The sequence below is a fragment of the Hylobates moloch genome, unplaced genomic scaffold, assembly GCF_009828535.3.
Source record: "Hylobates moloch isolate HMO894 unplaced genomic scaffold, HMol_V3 SCAFFOLD_20, whole genome shotgun sequence".
Lineage (NCBI taxonomy): Eukaryota > Metazoa > Chordata > Mammalia > Primates > Hylobatidae > Hylobates > Hylobates moloch.
The window spans coordinates 35,827,266-35,846,628 of NW_026652295.1; the positions used below are offsets into that span (position 1 = coordinate 35,827,266).

Consider the following 19,363-nt stretch of genomic DNA (forward strand, 5'->3'; position numbering starts at 1 on the left):
ATAGATAGATAGATAGATAGATAGATAGATAGATAGATAGATAGATATACACACACACATACACACCACACACACATATTTTTAGGACTTTATATAGACACAAGAAAACTACAAAACTGTATGAAAAGCAAAGTGAAGGATAATGAGCTCAGAATTCTGGATGATGATCACCTTGACCAGGTGAGGAAGTAAAATGTGTTGGGGGTACCATACAGCCAGAAGCAAATTGCTAACCAGACACTAATTTTATTTTGGATAGGGGATTTGAAGGTATCTATATATTATTTACAATAACTAATATTTAAAAAGTAAACAAAAGAGAGCCATGCATGGACCAATGAGGGTATGTCATGAGCCAGGGATTATGATCAATCTAATTGTATGTATATAAAGTAGAATTAAAAACACTGAAAAAAAAAACCAAGGATAGTAACATTTACCTCACAAAATTGCTGTGAAGATTAAATGAGTTAACATATTTAAAACATTCAGAACAGTTCCTGGCACATAGTAAGCACTGACACAATATAATTATGTAAGTATTTTTGTTATCATTATTTTTACTTTATGCCAAGGAGTAGCTACTATTTATTATGCATATAAAACTACTATCTATTAAGCTGTGTTGTAGCAGACACTGTTAGCTTCCTTCCCAATACCTATTTCCACCTTCTTTGCTATTAGAAGTCTGCTTTTTCTCAGGATGGCAATGAGCCCAGACCCAGGCAAAATATGTTCTTTTCCAGGTTTTTGCTCGTATCCAGGGTGTTCATGGCACACAGTTCTAGCAAATGACATATAAGCAGAAACCAGCTGGGAGATCTAGGAAGACTTTTGTCTTTCCTGGTAAGAGAAGATGATGTGGCTGGCACCATTCTCACTTCTTCCTTTTTCTTGCCTTGAATGTGGTGTGATGCCTGGAGCCTCAGCAGCTATTTTGTTACTGAAGCAACAAGCATGAAGACAAAAACAAGTAGGCTAAGGATGCCAACATGAAAGGGAGAGACTTACTTTTTACATTTTATTGATTACTCTTGAGGTTGAGTATTCTTCTAAGTATTGATATATGATTTTAAAAAATCTGTGTCCAGGCTGGGCATGGTGGCTCACGCCTGTAATCCCAGCAGTTTAGGAGGCCAAGACAGACAGATCACCTGAGGTCAGGAGTTCAAGACCAGCCGGCCAACAGGGTGAAACCCTGTCTCTACTAAAAATACAAAAATTAGCCAGGCATGGTGGCGCATGCCTGCAATCCCAGCTACTAGGGAGGCTGAGGCATGATAATCACTTGAACCCAAGAGATGGAGGTTGCAGTGAGCTGAGATCATGCCACTGCACTCCAGCCTGGGTGACAGAGACTCTGTCTCCAAAACAAAAACAAAAGCCCTATGTCTAAATAAGTATTAAAAATTATTTTGATAAGCATACAATAAAAATTCAGTCATGGGCTGGGTACAGTGGCTTATGCCTGTAATTCCAGCAGTTTGGGAGGCCAAGGTGGGCATATCACTTGAGCCCAGGAGTTTGAGACTAGCCTGGGCAACATGGCAAAAACCCATCTCTACAAAACATACAAAAATTAGCTGGGCTTTGTGGCCATGCCTGTAGTCCCAGCTACTTGGGAGGACTGCTTGAGCCCAGGAGGCCGAGGCTGCAGTGAGCCCTGATCGTGCCATTGAACTCCAGTTGGGGTGACAGAGCAAGACTCTGTCTTAAAAAAATAATAATAATAAATAAATAAATAAATAAATAAATAAAATTCTAAGATATGAGAAAGCATTGAAGCATAATGTAATTAATGATATTTGTATTTCAGTGGTACCTAAGATAATGATGCATTTTGCAGTTGACAGCACCTTAGATTTACTCAATCATGGTAAGAACTTTATATTTTCAATTGCTCTCAGAAGTTGACTTGTGATCTCAGTAGAATATGTTGCTGCCAACTCATTTCAGATGGATCTCTTGCAACACTGGGTTAGGGAGGAAAATAACAATGACAATGAACACATTATAAAGCTTTAGAGCCTAATTCATCTATATCGATTAAGAATGCATTTGGGGCTGGGCACTGTGGGATCACACCTGTAACCTCACCACTCTGAGAAGCCAAGGTGGGAGGATCACTTAAACCCAGGGGTTTCAGACCAGCCTGGGCAACATGGTGAGACCTTAGCCCTTAGCTCATTAAAAAAAAAAAAAAAAGAATGCATTTGGCTGCAAGGAATAGAGACTCAAACAATAGTAGTTTAAACAACTAGAGATTTATTTTCTTCTCCTAACAGGAAATCTAGCAGTGGCAGCCTAGCACTTGGGCAGTAGCCTCTGGGGAGTGTGTCTGGGTGGCTAAGAAGAGGTGAGACAGAAAACTGCTGGGACTTTTTAAAGCCTTTAAATATGTGTGACTGTTTTGCCCTCTGAACTCTTGTATTTACTATTGCTCTGTAACAAATTACCTCAAACCTTAGACACTTATGATATAAAACATTTATTATCTCATAGTTTCCATGAGTCAGGAATCCAAGAGTAGTGTAGGTGGGTGGTTCTGGCTCAAGGTCTCTCACAGGGCTGCTGTCAAGCTGTTGGCCGGGGGCTGGGGGCCATTTAAAGGCTCTACTTGCGGGAGGGAAGCTTTATCCAAGCTCTCTCTCTCTGACTGTTGGCAAGAAGCCTCAGTTCTTTCTTGGCTGTTGGCCAGAGAACTCAGTTCCTCACCTCCTGGGCCTTTCTATAGGCCACTTGAATTTCCTCATGACATGGCCACTGGCTTCCCCCAGAGTAACTGATGAGAGAGAGAGAGAGACCAAAATGGAAGCTGCACTATCTTAGTAATCTCAGAAGTGATATCCATCACTTCAGCTATATCTAATTGGTCACACTCACTGACCCTGCAGGGGACTATGGGGAGAGGTCAACATAAGAGTGTAAATACCAGGAGGCCAGGATTATGGAGGCAAACTTGAGGCCAGCTATCACAGCTCTATGTATGTATACGTGTATGTGTGTGTATTTGAGGAACATGATTAATTTAAAACAGAAAAATAAATTTAAAAAAAGACATAAAAACAAAACATCAAATGGTTGTTACTAATTCACTCTTCCATCAAAAATATATGTACTTATCTGTTATAGCACACATTTGCCATCATTTGGTATTACTATTTTAAGATTCTATTTTGATTTATTCTCTTCATTTAACCTAGTAGTAGGTGAAAAGTAATATTTTAATTTTTTCTGTCTTATTGATTACTCCTAAGATTGAACATTTATGAAGTATTTGTTAACCAGTTTTATTGACATTTTTGCAAGTTATGTCTTTACTTAATATATTAATGTATCAGGATATTAGCATTTTTTCAATGTGCATGAGTTCTATATATAATAAAAGTATTACTCTTTTTTTTTTTTTTGAGACAGGGTCTTGCTCTGTCTCCCAGGCTGGAGTGTAGTGGCACAATCTTGGCTCACTGCACCTTTGACCTCCTGGGCCCCAGTGATCCTCCTGCCTCAGTCTCCCAAGTAGTTAGAACTACAGCTGCGTGACACCATACTTGGTTAATTTTTTTTTTTTTTTAGAAACGGGGTCTCACTATGTTGCCCAGGCTAAAGGTATTACTCTTCGTCAAAGAAAAAAAAGGGGGCTGTCTACGTGGTGGGGAATATGAAGACCCTTCACTCCTCAGCGGCAGAGTTCTAAGGAGGGAAGCAGGACCTCAAAAGCGACATCTCAGCATTGTACCTGGAGAGGGGACTGGACCCTGAATACTAGGGATTCCGTCTTCCCTCCTCCAACCACAGTAAGGATTCCTACAACTCATGTGCGGCTAGAAGCAGGTGCTGGCAGGATCCAAGGTCCCCATTCTTGGGCTGGCATGAGGCAGCTGTCAGCACCCCCAGTGATGCTACAGGTTTTGTTCCAGGTTCTACATCTGGATTCTGGGTCATCCCTGGGAGCCAGAGAGATCCCCAGTGATAAGAGAGATTGACTTTTTTTCTAGTCTGGCAATATCCAGGCCAATTTAATTAGATTTTAAAAATACAAATGGACACTTTGTGTATATATAAGCTTGAATTCTTAGAGACATACATTCTATATTTTCTTATTTAAAACTCCATCAACTTTTTAAAAAAGGTATTGAGATAATTTATGACCTCTTCTCACTCCTTTCCCTTGGCTTTGTATGTAACCGTGTAACTGAACACTAACACAAGAGATGGCTTTATCACGTTGTCTTTATTTTCAAAAGGTAATATGAAGTCTGTTTTGGCCTGCTTCCTCAAGGAGTTAGGGAAAAATTCCATCTCGATTTTTCTTTTTTTTTTTTTTGCCTGCTCTTTCCCTGCCCCTTGATGGAGTCACATAGAACCCCCTGAGTTCACCCAATCTTGGAATCTGAGGGAAGAGTTCTAGACTTCAAGACAGTGTGGTCACTGTGAAGGGCTCGATGTCCAAACTTCAGTGGCCCCACTATTCATAGCCCTGGCGACTATGGCTTAGAGCTCAGTCCCCAGCCAAGTGTCCACTCAGCTAACCCATCAAACATTCTGCCACTCTGGGGTCTGGGAGAGAGTCAAACACAGGCCCCCACGGTGGGGAGAACCTGTACCTCTCTATTCCCCCCATGGGAAGGAAATTCCACATGCTGTAGAAAGCTGGGAAACATTCTATTCACCCTCAACTTTTCAAATCAGCACTCCCTACTCACCCATATCATCTAGATCTTTCTTTGCCTTTAAGAGCCTAGATATTCCAAAACAAAAGTTCTTTAACTCTCTGAGTGGGGAAGAGATGGGCAGTCTTCTTAAGCTTACAAAGAGAAAAGCCTGTCATTCTTTGGTGGTGAATCAGCTGACAAACAGGGAAACCAGCCCCAGCTTGGAATGAGGTAATTCTGACAGTAAATCACACTACTTCATACAAAGCCCTCATGATCTGACTGGGACCCAACTTTCCAGGGCTATCGCTAAGCATTCCTTCTCATATATTAATACTCCTACTTCCTCAAATATTTTTTCTCCCCTTCTCCACCTGCTCATCTCTCAAGGTATTCAGATCCTTAAAAAGGTGTCATGGCTCTAGGTTGGCATCTGTAATTCCTTTGGCCTTACTTTTGTGGTCATAAGCTGACTGCCCCAGTGACTCACACCAGTATCCCAGGCAGGAGTGTGCCAGTAAGCTCTCCTCCATGTTTGTCTCTTTCATAGGAAGTAAAACATTTCCCAGAAAACCCCTTGCAGTCTTCTTCTCATGGCTTATTGGTCAGAACTCGGTCACCTGGCACATGTAGCTGCAGGAGAGGCTGGGAAAGCAAGTTCCTGGCAAAGTTGAATGGGATCGCCATAACTTGTTTAGGCAAATTATGATTTATGCCCACACTGTAAACACAGTTGCCCTGCCCCTACAAAAAAAAGAGCCCCCTTAACAAAGAATATGGAGGAAATAACTAATAAAGTCTACCATAGAGATGTTGTCCCATTAATTGTTCCATCTTCTTTAATTTGGCAAGGGCTACTACTCTCTTTTTGCCCCTTTTTCCACTCTGAAACAGGGCGTTTAGTTATAAATTCGGTTGGCCAGAATAAGGTTTACATTTTCCAGCCTTCTGTGCAGCTGAGTGTGGTCATGTGACCAAGTTCTGAGAATGGCTTGAAAGGGGGAAAAATGGAGGAAACCACCAGGTTTTGAAGAGAAAGGTCATGTTCTCCCTGCCCTTCATCCCAGTGTAATTGCCCAATGGGTTCTTCCTGCCTGCTACACAGACAAAACCAATTCACTGAGACCATGGCATTGCAGTAAAGAAAGAGTTTAGGGCTGGGCGCGGTGGCTCACGCCTGTAATCCCAGAACTTTGGGAGGCCGAGGCAGGTGGATCACAAGGTCAGGAGTTCAAGACCAGCCTGGCCAAGATGGTGAAACCCTGTCTCTACTAAAAATACAAAAAAATTAGCCGGTCATGGTGGTGGGCGCCTGTAATCCCAGCCACTCGGGAGGCTGAGGCAGAGAATTGCTTGAACCCAGGAGGCAGAGGTTGCAGTGAGCCAAGATCGCGCCACTGTACTCCAGCCTGGGCGACAGAGCGAGACTCTGTCTCAAAAAAAAAAAAAAAAAAAAGGGGAAATCAATCTCCCCAAAGGCTCAGAGGTTAGGGTTTTGTCTTTTTTTTTTTTTTTTTCAGACAGAGTTTCGCTCTTGTTGCCCAGGCTGGAGTGCAATGGCGTGATCTCGGCTCACCGCAACCTCCGCCTCCTGGATTCAAGCGATTCTCCTGCCTCAGCATCCCAAGTAGCTGGGATTACAGGCATGCACCACCACACCTGGCTAGGGTTTTTCAAGGATAGTTTGGTGAACAGAGGACTAGGGAATGGGTAGTGCTGACTGGTGGGGAATGCCATCATAAGGATGCAGAAAACTCCTTGTGTGCTGTGTCTGCCTCTGGATGGGGGGTGCACAGGACCAGTTCAGCCAGGAGCCAGGAGTCCACATGGAGTCAGCCAGTCCTCAGAAATGCAAGTCTGAAAAGACATCTCAAAAGGCCAGTCTTAGGTTCTACAGTAGTGATGTTATCTACAGGGGAACTGGGGAAGTTACAAATTTTGTGACCTCTGGAACAATGGCTGGTTATTATTTAACTCCACCTACATTTTAGTAGAACTCAGGCCCCTCTCATAATCCTAACCTTGTGGCCTTTTATTAGTTTTACAAAGGTGGTTTAGTTTTGGGAAGGGCTATTTTCATCTTTGCTTTAAGGTTAAAATGTAAACTAAATTCTTTCCAAAGTTTGGCTTATGCATAGGAATGAACAAGGAGAACTTGGAGGTTAGAAGCAAGAAGGAGTCAACTGTGTCAGATTTCTCTTACTGTCATAATTTTGCAAAGACCAGAGGCTGAAACCTCTACGGGAGAAAAACTGTAAACTTCTTTCACATGAGGGAGAAAAACCATAAACTTCTATTGTGTCTAAAGCACTATTATTTTCCAGCTACACTTATAGCCTAACAAATACAACTGCCTCCAATCCTTGGCCTATAAACACGTTGAAGTCTTGCCTACCTCAACTTCTCCCTTGACCCCATGTTTCTCTCTAATTTACTTTCAGTCTTTCTCTGTGTAAGTCAGAGCAAGCAACAAGTGCCAACTCTTGGCTGATATAAGCAGAAAAACCATAGCTCATAGACTTGTGGAGAAATCTGGAGAATCATATGTGTGTTGGCTGTATATTGTCACAATAACATCACATAAACAACCATAAAACCACAATGGCATGTAACAATGGACATATATTGAATACACAAGTTTGTGAGGTTCAGTTTATCTGGGGCTGGGCTGGGCTGAGCTGAGCTGATCTCAGCTGGACTCACTCAAGTGTCTGGGGTCAACTGTTGGTTGGCCAGGCAATTCTGTTGATTTTGGCTCAGCTAATTCATACGTCCGAGGCTCAGCTGGCTGTTGGCTGAACTAGGATGGCCTCAGCTGGGATAACTTAGGGAGACTTGGCCTAGTTCCACATGTTTTTCATCATCCAGCAGGCTAGCCTAGACATGTTCTCATGGCAATGGCAGAGAGCAACAGTGACAGCAAAAGCCAATCACACAAGTGCTTTGCAAGCCATGGCTTGGGTAATGTTTACTAACATCCCATTGACCAAAGTAAGTCGAAAGGGTGACCCAGTCAGAATGAGGAAGTCCAACAAGATAAGATCCTCCAGTGAAGAAGCAAGGTGGTTAATCTACCACACTACGTTCAGAGGTTTTTCCTTACAGGGCAGTAGCCCCAACATCACACCACAGAGCTGGGTCACTGAAGACACTGCCACGGCTGCTAATGAGCCTTTGACTCCACAGATACACTGAGAGGCCCAGCACCAGATCCTGAATGTTGCTGTTGCCACAGCTATTCTCCCAAACTGGGGGTTGCTGCCATGCTGGCATTGCCCATCAGTGGAATGGATTCTGTTCTACTTCTGCTTCTTTGCATCACAAACTCCTCCCGATTCGAAGTCTGGAGTGGGTGCATTTTATTAGCAGAGCCTACAACATGTGCCATAACTTAGTTCACAGCAAGGTTGAGAAAGTAAGTAGCTGGCGTTTTCGGCTATAATACTAGGAGGTGGGCTCTGCCTTCCACGGAGTTTCATAGAGTGGGAAATTCTCCATAGGTGGGAAAGGGATTTATACCATGGGCAGCAACAACACCAAAACAGAACAACAGTGACAATAAGGAAGAGGAGGAGCAGGAGGAGGGAGGAGGAGGAGGAGGAGGAGGAAGGAGGAGGAGGAGCAGGAGGAGGAGGAGGAGGAGGAGGAGGGGAAAAAGGAGGAGGACAGGAGGAGGAGCAGGAGGAGGAGGAGCAGGAGGAGGAAGAGGAGCAGGAGGAGGAGGAGGAGCAGGAGGAGGAGGAGGAGCAGGAGGAGGAGCAGGAGGAGGAGGAGCAGGAGGAGGAGGAGCAGGAGGAGGAAGAGGAGGAGGAGGAGGAGGAGCAGGAGGAGGAGGAGGAGGAGGAGGAGGAGGCGGAGGAGGGGGAGGAGGAGGAGGAGGAGGAGGAGGAGGAGGAGGAGGAGGAGGAGGAGGAGGAGGAGGAGGAGGAGGAGGAGGAGGAGGAGGAGCAGGAGGAGGAGCAGGGGGAGGAGGAGCAGGAGGAGGAGGAGGAGCAGGAGGAGGAGGAGGAGGAGGAGGAGGAGGAGGAGGAGGAGGAGGAGGAGGAGGAGGAGGAGGCGGAGGAGGAGGAGGAGGAGGAGGAGGAGGAGGAGGAGGAGGAGGAGGAGGAGGAGGAGGAGGAGGAGGAGGAGGAGCAGGAGGAGGAGGAGGAGAAGGAGGGAGGAGGAGGAGGAGGAGGAGCAGGAGGAGGACAGGAGGAGGAGGAGGAGAAGGAGAGGATGACAGGAGGAGGACAGGAAGGACGGAGGAGGAGGAGGACAGGAGGAGGCGGACAGGAGGAGGAGGACAGGAGGAGGAGGGACGGAGAAGAAGAGGACAGGAGGAGGAGGACGGAGGACAGGAGGAGGAGGAAAGACAGGAGGCAGGAGGAGGCACAGGAGGAGGAGGACGAGGAGGAGGAGGACAGGAGGACAGGAGGAGACAAAGGAGGAGGACACAGGAGGAGGAGGACAGGAGGAGAGGAGGACAGGAGGAGGAGGAGGACAGGAGGAGGACAGGAGGATACTTACTACCTCTCATTTTCTTTTTCTCTTTTCTTTTGACAGAGTTTTGCTCTTGTTGCCCAGGCTGGAGTACAATGGCGTGATTTTGGCTCACCACAACCTCGGCCTCCCGGGTTCAAGCAATTCTCCTGCCTCAGCCTCCAGAGTAGCTGTAATCACAGGCATGCATCACCCAAGCCCGGCTAATTCTGTATTTTTTTTAGTAGAGAAGGGGTTTCTCCATGTTGGTCAGGCTGGTCTCAAACTCCTGACCTCAGGTGATCCACCTGCCTCGGCCTCCCAAAGTGCTGGGATTACAGGCGTGAGCCACTGCGCCTGGCCAACAGGCTCTCATTTTCTTGACAGCTAAGCTTCTTGAAAGCGTATTCTTGGCTCACTTTTCTCTTCTACTTCTCCAATTCTCTCCTGCAGTAATCAGCTTTTGCCACAATAATGATGCAAAATTCAGTGGCTTAAAACCACAAGCATCTATTTTTCTTATTCAAGCTTCAGGCTGAAGGTTGCCTGGAGTGGGTTCCAGGCTTCAGTCTGGATTTTTGTCTGCTCCCACATGTCTATTATCTTCCTTGGGCCAGTAGCTCCCCAGGGCATGCTCTTCTCATAGTGCAGGCATGGGAGTGGAAACATATGATACTTCTTGAGGCAAACTGTTACTATCGCTCACTTTCCACTGGCCAGAAGTCTTGCAGGGAAATATACTCCATCTACTCTCATGCACTGCAAGAGGGAGTGAAAAACTGACAACAATAATCTAGTCTACTTCCACTCTTCATCTGGCTTCTGACCCTGCTGTGCCATTAGGGTCAACCCACAATTGCCAAATCAAATAGACATTTCTCAGGCTGGGCATGGTGGTTCACGTCTGTAACCCCGGCACTTTGGGAGGCCGAGGCGGGAGGATCACTTGAGCTCAGGAGTTTGAGACTAGCCTGGGCAACATAGTGAGACCATATCTCTACAAAATAATTTTAAAAATTAGCCGATGTGGTGGCACGTGCTGTGATCTCAGCTATTCAGGAGGTTCAGGTGGAAGGATCGCTTGAGCATGGGAGGTCAAGGCTGCAGTGAGCCATGATTGTGCCACTGCGTTCTAGCCTGGGCAACAGAGCAAGACTCTGTCTCAAAAAAAAAAAAAATTCTTAGAAGATGGGGAGACAGCCAGGTGCCGGGTCCTGCAGTACCTATCGGGCATGGTTAGGAATTTGGATTTCATTCTAAGTGTAGCAGAAGCCATTTAATAGTTAGATATGTGACTAGAGTGGTCCTTCTACAATGCAGATCTGGTCATGTCATGTCCCTGTTTAAACTGGCAATGAATGTCCCATTGCCTAGAGGAAAAGGTAACATAAGACTTATATGGCCTTAGAAGTCTACTATGATAGACCCCTGCTGCAGTATCTTTTGTCCCTGCACACCATTCCTTGTACTCTTTGGTCTTACCATGTAGAGCTACTTATGGTTAATTTCAGTTTGGATTCTCCAAGAAGCTGACTGAGACAAGGATTTGAGTGCAAGTACTTTATTTGGAGGTGACAGAAACACGAGTGGGGAAAGAGGTGGAAGTGATATAGGGGAAGGAAGGCAGTCAATAAAGGGCGAACTTTTTTAATTTTTTTTTTTTTTTTTGAGATGGGGTCTCGCTGTTTCTCCAGGCTGGAGTGCAGTGGCGAGACCTCAGCTCACTGCAACCTCCGCCTCCCGGGTTAAAGCAATTCTACTGCCTCAGCCTCCCAAGTAGCTGGGACTACAAGTGTGTGCCACCACAACCAGCTAATTTTTGTATTTTTGGTAGAGATGGGGTTTCACCATGTTGGCCAGGATGGTCTCGATCTCCTGACCTCGTGATTCACCCACGTCGGCCTCCCAAAGTGCTGGGATTACAGGCGTGAACCCGGCAAGGGCAAACTATTAAGCCAACTACCACGATGGACAACAGGAGCTTAATCCTGTAAAGAAACTCTGAGAAATACACACCTCAAAATTATCCCCTCTAAGTGTTGAAGGAGCTTGGGTGTTTACCAACTCCTGAGAGTCAGTCACTAGTTCAGGGCTGCTCCCAGGAGGAGTTAACTCTTCGACATTTCCAGTATGCCATGAGTGTGAACAGCATGGTTTTCCATAGTTTTTGGGAGCTGGGGGAAGAGGCTTCAGGCAAACAGATGCACTTAGCACACGAAGAGAATGAGGGATGTGGGTGAGGTACTGACAGCATCTCCTACAGTTTCTCATATGTAATTTCTCCTTATAGACATCCATAGTTCCATGTAGGTTTCATTCTTCTGCCTAGGATGCTTTTCCCTCCCTGTTTACCTAGTAAAATCACACTCATCTTTCAAGGCCTTCCTCAGCTTCCCAATCAGAGAGGATCATGCTCCACTCTGTGTTTTCTTAGGACATATTATAGTAGACACCTCCATTTTTATCACTTGTCATGCTGCTTTACTTACTAACCAGACTCCTCTACTAGATTATACACTTGTTGAGGACAGGGGCTGTATGTTTATAGTTCTTAATATAGTTTAGTGCCAGGGATATAGTAGATGCTCAATAAAAGCTAGTTAGAAGAATTAATTTCTATCTACAGTGTGTGGCAATGATCTGGTGCAGCGCTGCATTGAATTGAGGTCAACCTGAGGCAAAATCATATTTTTTTACCCCCATTCTCACCTTCATGGCATTCCCCTCCCTTCACTCACCCAATACCTTGCTCTTCTTTCTCTCTAGCCTAATATCAAAATCTGCTTCTAGATACTTCTCTTACATTAAAGGAGCACAAGAAATAGGAAACCTGGGTTGCTATTCATCTGCTGCTGGCTAGCTTGAGGGTCCTCAGGCAAGCCTCTTCCTCTCTTTGAGCTTCAGTCTTCTCATCTGTAAAATGATTTTCAATGTTCCTGCCAATTACTAGGGGTCTCTTTAAGAATATCTCTATAAGGATGGCATACAAGGAACTAGTAACAGTGGTTGCCTCTGGGGAGCAGAAATAGGTGGCGACGGGCAAAAAGTTGTAAGGGAGATCAACTTTTTCTTATATCCTGCATGAGCTTCCTAAGACTTCTCTGCAACAAATAACAACAAACATAGTGGCATAAAACAATAGAAATTTGTTCTCTTAAGGTTCTGGAGGCTAGAAGTCCTAAATCCAGTAAACTCATGCTTCAAAGGCTCTAGCAGAGAATCCTTTCCTGCCCCTTCTGGGTTCTGGTGGCTCCAGGTATTCTTTGGCTTGTGGCTGCAACACTCCAATCTGCCTCTGTGGTCACACTGCCTTCTTCTCTTCTGTCTGTATCTTCTCTCATGAAAGAACACTTGTCATTGGATTTGAGACCCAGCCAAGCAGTCCAAGATGATCTCATCTCAAAATCTTTAACTTAATATCTGTTAAAGACCCTTTTTCTGAATAACGTAACATCCACAGGTTCCAGGGATTTTAATGTAGACATATCTTTTTTGGGGCCACAATTAAGCATATCCATTTGTAGATTTTGAATTTGTGCCATGCAGAAATTTATGACAATAGAAAGGAAGAAAGGAATATTTCTTTTCTTTCTTCTTCTTCTTCTTCTTCTTTTTTTTTTTTTTTTTGGGAGACAGAGTCTCACTCTGTTGCCTAAGTTGGAGTGCAGTGGTGCAATCTTGGCTCACTGAAACCTCCACTTCCCAGGTTCAAGCAATTCTCCTGCCTCAGCCTCCCAAGTAGCTGGGACTACAGACACATGCCACCATGCACAGCTAATTTTTTTGTATTTTAGTGGAGACGGGGTTTCACCATGTTGGCCAAGCTGGTTTTGAACTCCTGACCTCAAGTGATCCAACCGCCTCAGCCTCCCAAAGTGTTGGGATTATAGGTGTAAGCCACCGCACCCAGTGGAAGGAAGATTTCTATGTGACTGAACAGAGACTAAGATTTCTACTTTTCTACTTCCTGTTCAACCAAATTTTGTCCTTCCCTTAGGATCTGACTTTGAACCACCTTTTCCCTCTAGTTTTTATTTACTGTTGAAACCACATTATAGGAAATAAAAATGGAACTCTCATCCCATGTGGTTGGAAGTGTAAAGTAGTATGACCACTTTGAAAAACAGTTGGGCAGTATTTTGCAAAGTTGAACTTACGCATACACTCCAGACCACCAATTCCACTTCCATGTCAACAACCTAGAGAAATCTTTCTAGTTGTTCACTTATCCAGAAGACACACATAAGAAAGTTTGTAGCAGCAGAGTTCATAGTGGCACAGAATGTGAAACAACCAAATATCCATCAGTAGTAGCATAGATAAAATATGGTATTATAAAATGGACTATTACAACAGTGAAAATTAGTGAACTATAGCTGTACTCATCAACACAGGTAAATATCAAAATCATACTATTTTCTAAAAGAAGCAGGCAACAGAAGAATAGATATATACAATACTAATAGTATGTTACTTAAGGTTACAAATATAGGTAGAAAATATAAAAACAAGGGAATTATTAACACAAAATTCTGCAGAGTGGTTACATCTGAAAGAGAGAGAAAAGGGGAATGCCCATAGGAAGGGACCCCTAAGAGGCTTCTAAGGTATTGGTAATATCCTGTTGTATAGCATGGGGAGTGGGTACACGAATGCAAATGTTATTAATCAAACTGTGCATATTAGTTTTATACATTCTCTTGTGTGTATGATATATTTAACATCCCATGAAAAAATTCTACTATAGGTGAGAATGTGGAGCAATGAAAACTCACACTCACTGCTGTGAGGATAAGTTGGAAAAGCCACTTTGGAGAACACTTTGCAACATTTAGTAAAGTGGAAGTTGTACATGTTCTGTGATTTATCAACGACTTTCCTAGATATTCCTAGGTACTATACCTTAAAGCAGTGCTTTTCAAACATGCTGATCACAACCTCTTATTGAGAAGTACATTTTACATCACAACCAAGTATCTCTCTCTCTCAGGCGTGCGTGTGCATGTATGTGTAAGTGTAAAAAAGCTGGGAAAAAATTTTGCAAAACAATGCCCATATTACATGCAACACATTCTGATCTTTTCTATTTCTGTCTATTCTATTTCATTAAAGGTCCCAACCTTTAAGTGTACTTTAACTCACTAGTAGTTGATGCTATGGAATGTTTGTGTCCTCTCAAAATTGGATTTAGACACGTGTGTTGAAATTAATCACCAATATGATGGTATTAGGTGGTAAGGTATTTGGGAGGTGATGAAGGTAGATTACTGCCTTTTAAGAGGGGCTCCAAAGAGCTGCCTGGCTCTTTCCACCATGTGGGGACACAGCCAGCAGGTGTTATCTATGAACCAGGAAATGGGCCCTCACCGGACACCAAATCTGCTGGCATCTTGATCTTGTACTTCCTAGCCTCCAGAACTGTGAGAAATAAATGTCTGCTGTTTACAAGCTACCCAATCTATGATATTTTGTTTTTTATTTTTTCATGTCAGACAGGTAATGTGCCGACATCTTAACAAGGTTTGACGGAGGCACATCTGACATATCAGCATGAACACCCACTCATCTTGCTTACGAACTGCAAAAGGACTGATCTATGATATTTTGTTATAGCAGCCTGAATGGACTAAGACAGTTGAGAAACCATAATTTGAAAAAAACTGCACTGGATAAAAATTTCCATGAGATAATGTATAAAAGAATGCTGAATGAGCAATGCTCAAAATGAAAATAACAGAAAATGAGAATTGAGGAATATTCACATAATGGAATGATATATTGCAGTTAAGATGAGTAAACTAGAGCTCAATGTATTAACAGAATGTTGAGTGAAAAAGCCAGTTGCTGAAGCATATGTACAGTACGATGTTATTTATAAAGTTTCAAAACATGAAAAACATGTTGTTTATGGATACACACATATGTAATAAAACTGTAAAACACGCATGGGAATGCTGAACATGTACCTCAGGATCATGGTTTCCACTGGAGAGAGGGAGGGGAATGAGATCAGAGAGGAACAAAATGGAACTTTAATTATATTTTAAGATTTTTTGTTTATTAATCTTTTTCTTATTTGTTCTTTATTATTTATTGCAGGAGATGGCAAATTACCAATGATGGGCCAAATCTGGTATGCTATTTTTATATGACCTAGGAGATAAAAATGGATTTTACATTTTTTAATTGTTGAAAAACTTGAAAGAAGAATAATATTCCATGACATGTAACATAAAGTTCAAATTTCAATGTGGATAAAATAAGTTTTATTAGAACACAGCCCTGAGAGCTTATTTATTGTTTATGGTTGCTTTCACACTACAATGGCAGAGATGAATAGCTGCAACAGAGACCATATGGCTGGCAAGGCCTAAAAATATCTACAATCCTGCCCTTGACATAAGAAGCTTGTCAACCCCTGGTTGACATATATACATATATGTATACATACATAACATACATATACATGTATGCATATATATGCATACACACACATATATGTCAACATGTATATGTTGTGAGGGGTGTGAGGGGTGTGTGTGTGTGGTGTATGTATGTGTCTGTGTGTGTATATATATATATATATATATTTTTTTTTTTTTTTTTTGACAGGATCTCACTCTGTCACCCAGGCTGGAGTGCAATGGCACAATCTTGGCTCACTGTAACCCCCGCCTCCTGGGCTCAAGTGATCCTCCTACCTCAGCCTCTGAGTAGCTGGGACCACAAGTGTGTACCACCACACTCCACTAATTTTTTGTATTTTTGATAGAGATGGGATTTTGTCATGTTGCCCAGGCTGCTCTCGAACTCCTGAGCTCAAGTGATCCACCTGCCTCAGCCTCCCAAAGTGCTGGGATTGCAGGTATGAGCTACTGTACCCAGGCGATGTATATTTTATAATATTAAAAAATGGTGACATTAAAGAAAAGTTCCAGAAGTACCAAGATGTATAATTCTACCCTCTACCAAAATTTGCTTAATTTTTCCACGTTTTCTTCCAATCTTTGACAAAACCCATATATTCTTATTGAAATCATGCAAAGATATTTTATATTCTACCTTTTCCCTGCTGTACATCATTTCATACACCTTTTTGATGTGCTATGTGTAGCATTCAAATCTGCCCTCTTTAATGGTGTAACATCGTTCAAGTTTATAAACTGCACACCTTAATTTACGTAACTGCCTTCTCATGTTTAAGTCTTCATATTCTTTTCATTTTCCCCTGTTTATTATTGGTTGCAAGGCAAAGAATATCTTTGTACACAGAGATTTTCCCCTTTCTTCTTGCCAGGTACGGTGACTTCTTTTCTTAGAATAAATTCTTAGGAATGAAATACCTAGTTTTCCCTTCATCCCCCAAATTCTAAAAACTTTCTCTTCCTCTCTTTATTCCTATAACCTCTTACTTTTTCAGTCTTTTTGTTTATCCCCTTGCCTTCTCTAATATAACTGATCTCTGCCATTGGCTCTTACAGTGGTTGTTTAGATACTATAAAGCTCTCTTGCTGTTAAATCCCAGCTTGACCTCACTATCTCTTAGGTGGCCCAACATTGCACAGTGCACTGTGAGGGCTGCTTCTTGCTCTCATTTCTTAACCCTTCCCCTCATCACAGTGTCTACTTCCTTCCTTCCACTCCACTCCTTTGCTAAGGTTAAAGTCTGCCAGTGATTTCTCTGTAAGTCCAAAGGCTTTTTTCTCTATTTTTATCTTCCCATTGGAGCTCCTGTCCTGAAGTGACTTTCCTCCTATAGTTCTTCAGGCCTTTCTCTTTCCTTTTCTCCCCCTACTCAAGGATTATCTCTTTCATAAAACTTTCTCTAAGGGTTGGGATATGCCTACCTCTTTTGAGTCCACAGTCAACCCAGGCATATCTCATCCCTTAACTATACTTTGCCACATTTTAAGTTGTTTAACCCTCTTTTGAATGAAGATTAAGTTGAGGGGGGAGTAAAAACTTGCAGAAGCCTCTACTTACAGTTTCAAAATAAACTCTTGAGATAAATTAAACAATCACAGGCCATACTGTGTTAGTAATAGAAGATCTACAAAGTGAGGTCCATGGATCAGCAGCATCAGTGTCACCTGGGAGCTTGTTAGAAATTCTGAGTTGTAGGCTCCACCTCAGATCTCCTGAATCAGAATCTAGGTTTTTAATATAATCCTCAGTGATTCACATGTGCAATATAGTATAGGAAGCACTGGTCTAGTGGACCAGTGAACGTCTGCCAAGAAGGACCTCCATCAGAAGGCCTCTAAGGACCCCTTGGGAACCTCAAACCAATGATTTACACCTCTTGCTGAGCAAGGGTGGCTGCCATACCTATCAGCCCTTTGATGACAGCTACCAACTGATCTCCTGACTAGGTGGGTGGCCTCCCTCCCTCATTATTCCAGGTACAGGCACATTCCTTTGAAGCTGCAAAAGAGTTTGAAGAATACAATCTTTCTCAGAGAAGACTGTTCTTCAGCCGAGGATGTAGGCAGGGATGTAGAATCATTGGTAAAGTGGACACATCCTACTAGGGGTTAGGAAACACTGTTTCTATCATCTTTCCTAACAAAAAAATATGTGAACAACATAGAATCGAAAGACAAGAAATATTTATATTCTCCCTTCTTTCACTCAGTAAATATTTACTAAGCACTCACTATGTTCCAAACACTATTCTAGGTGCTGCGAATACAGCAGGGAACAAGACAAAGTCTCAGTCTTAGTGGGGTTCACAATCTCTAGGGCAGCAGTCCCCAACCTTTTTGGCACCTGGGACCAGTTTCATGGAAGACAACTTTTCCACGAAAATTTTGGGGGAGGAGGGTTAAAGGATGAAATGGTTCCACTTCAAATCACAAGGCATTAGATTGTCATAAGGAGTGCGCAACGCAACCTAGATCCCTTGCATGAGCAGTTCACAGTAGGGTTCAAACTCCTATGAGAATCTGCTGTTGCTGCTGATCTGACAGGAGGCGGAGCTCTGGCAGTAATGATTGCATGCCCACCCACCGCTCACCTCCTGCTGTGCGGCCTGGTTCCTAACAGGCAACAGATAGGGGGCCTCTATTTTAAGGGATGGAGATGGACAGCAAACAAGTACATAATATGGCCTGTAGTGACAGTGCTTTAAAGAAAAATAGAGCCAGGCAATAAGACCAATGGGCATGGCTGGAGCAGATTAAGCAAGAAAGAAAGCATAATGAGATGAGACTGGAGAGGTGAGTGGAGCCAAGTCATGTAGGGTCTTTAAGGAGCTTGGATTTTATGCCAAGTACAATGGGGGCCATTGCAAGGTTTTGAGCAGAGGAGTGACATGATATGGTCTACATTTTAACAGGGTGTCTCTGGGCTGGGTGCGATGGCTCCCACCTGTAATACTAGCTCTCTGGGAGGCCAAAAGTGGTGAATTGCTTGAGTTCAGGAGTATGAGACCAGCCTGGGCAACATGGTGAAACTTCATCTCTACAAAAATACAAAAAAATTATCTGGCCATGGTGGTATGTGCCTGTTAGTCCCAGCTACTCAGGAGGCTGATGTGGGAGGATTGCCTGAGCCTGGGAGGTGGAGGTTGTAGTGTGCTGAGATCATGTCACTGGACTCCAGCTTGGGTGACAGGGCAAGACCTGGTCTCAAAAAAAAAAAAAAAAAGGTATCTCTGGCTGGTATATGGGGAATGGGTTCTAAAGGGGTAAGAGTGGAAGCAGAGAGCCAAAGAGCAGGCTGCTGTAAGCAGGTGTGTGGTTGGTGAAGATTAGGGTGACCAAGTGGTAGTGCTGAAAAAGGTTCCAAAAATCTCACTTTCCTTGTTTAAAAAGTCATCACAAGGTAACTGATGTGAATTTTTAAAAAATCTTGGAGGGGAAAGTGATATAGAAAACAAACTGTAGAAATAACAGGGCTTTTCTGGGTTGAGCACTGTTAACAACACCCCCTGGGAATCAGTGTCATTTAACACTTCATAAAAGATTAAGAAAAAGGAGTATTTTGAGATATGTCTAGGTACACAAATTGTACTTTGCTTTCCACATAGTAAAATGTCAAATCAATAGGGAGCAGCTTCTGGAACATCTCTAAAGCCACGTGCATAAGCTGGAAAGTGGCAGGTATCTTGTCACATGGATGAGTGTATGGCAGCTCACATAGGGGAAGACAATTCAGAGGATACCTTTAAGACAATGAACTCTGACCTGGTGGTTGCCACCAAGGTAAGGAATCTAGAAGTTGTTTTAGATTACTCCTTCAAGACA

At 43.2% G+C, this 19,363-nt stretch overlaps 1 protein-coding gene, 1 long non-coding RNA gene and 1 other non-coding gene across 6 annotated transcripts in view; 1 reads left to right on the plus strand and 2 right to left on the minus strand.

The window, feature by feature from the left end:
* The window catches only part of LOC116459639 (uncharacterized), a 33,992-nt gene extending 18,627 nt beyond the window's left edge, over nt 1-15,365 (plus strand). The window contains exon 3 of the long non-coding RNA XR_009211263.1: nt 15,216-15,365. This is a non-coding gene — a long non-coding RNA (uncharacterized LOC116459639). The remainder of the gene's footprint in view (nt 1-15,215) is intronic.
* TMEM217 (transmembrane protein 217) overlaps nt 1-19,363 on the minus strand; it is a 34,550-nt gene that overhangs the window by 13,801 nt on the left and 1,386 nt on the right. The window lies entirely within an intron of this gene.
* Nucleotides 14,603-14,706, minus strand: LOC116460543 (small nucleolar RNA U13). Its single transcript, XR_004245845.1, has one exon. It is a non-coding gene; the product is annotated as a small nucleolar RNA U13 (small nucleolar RNA).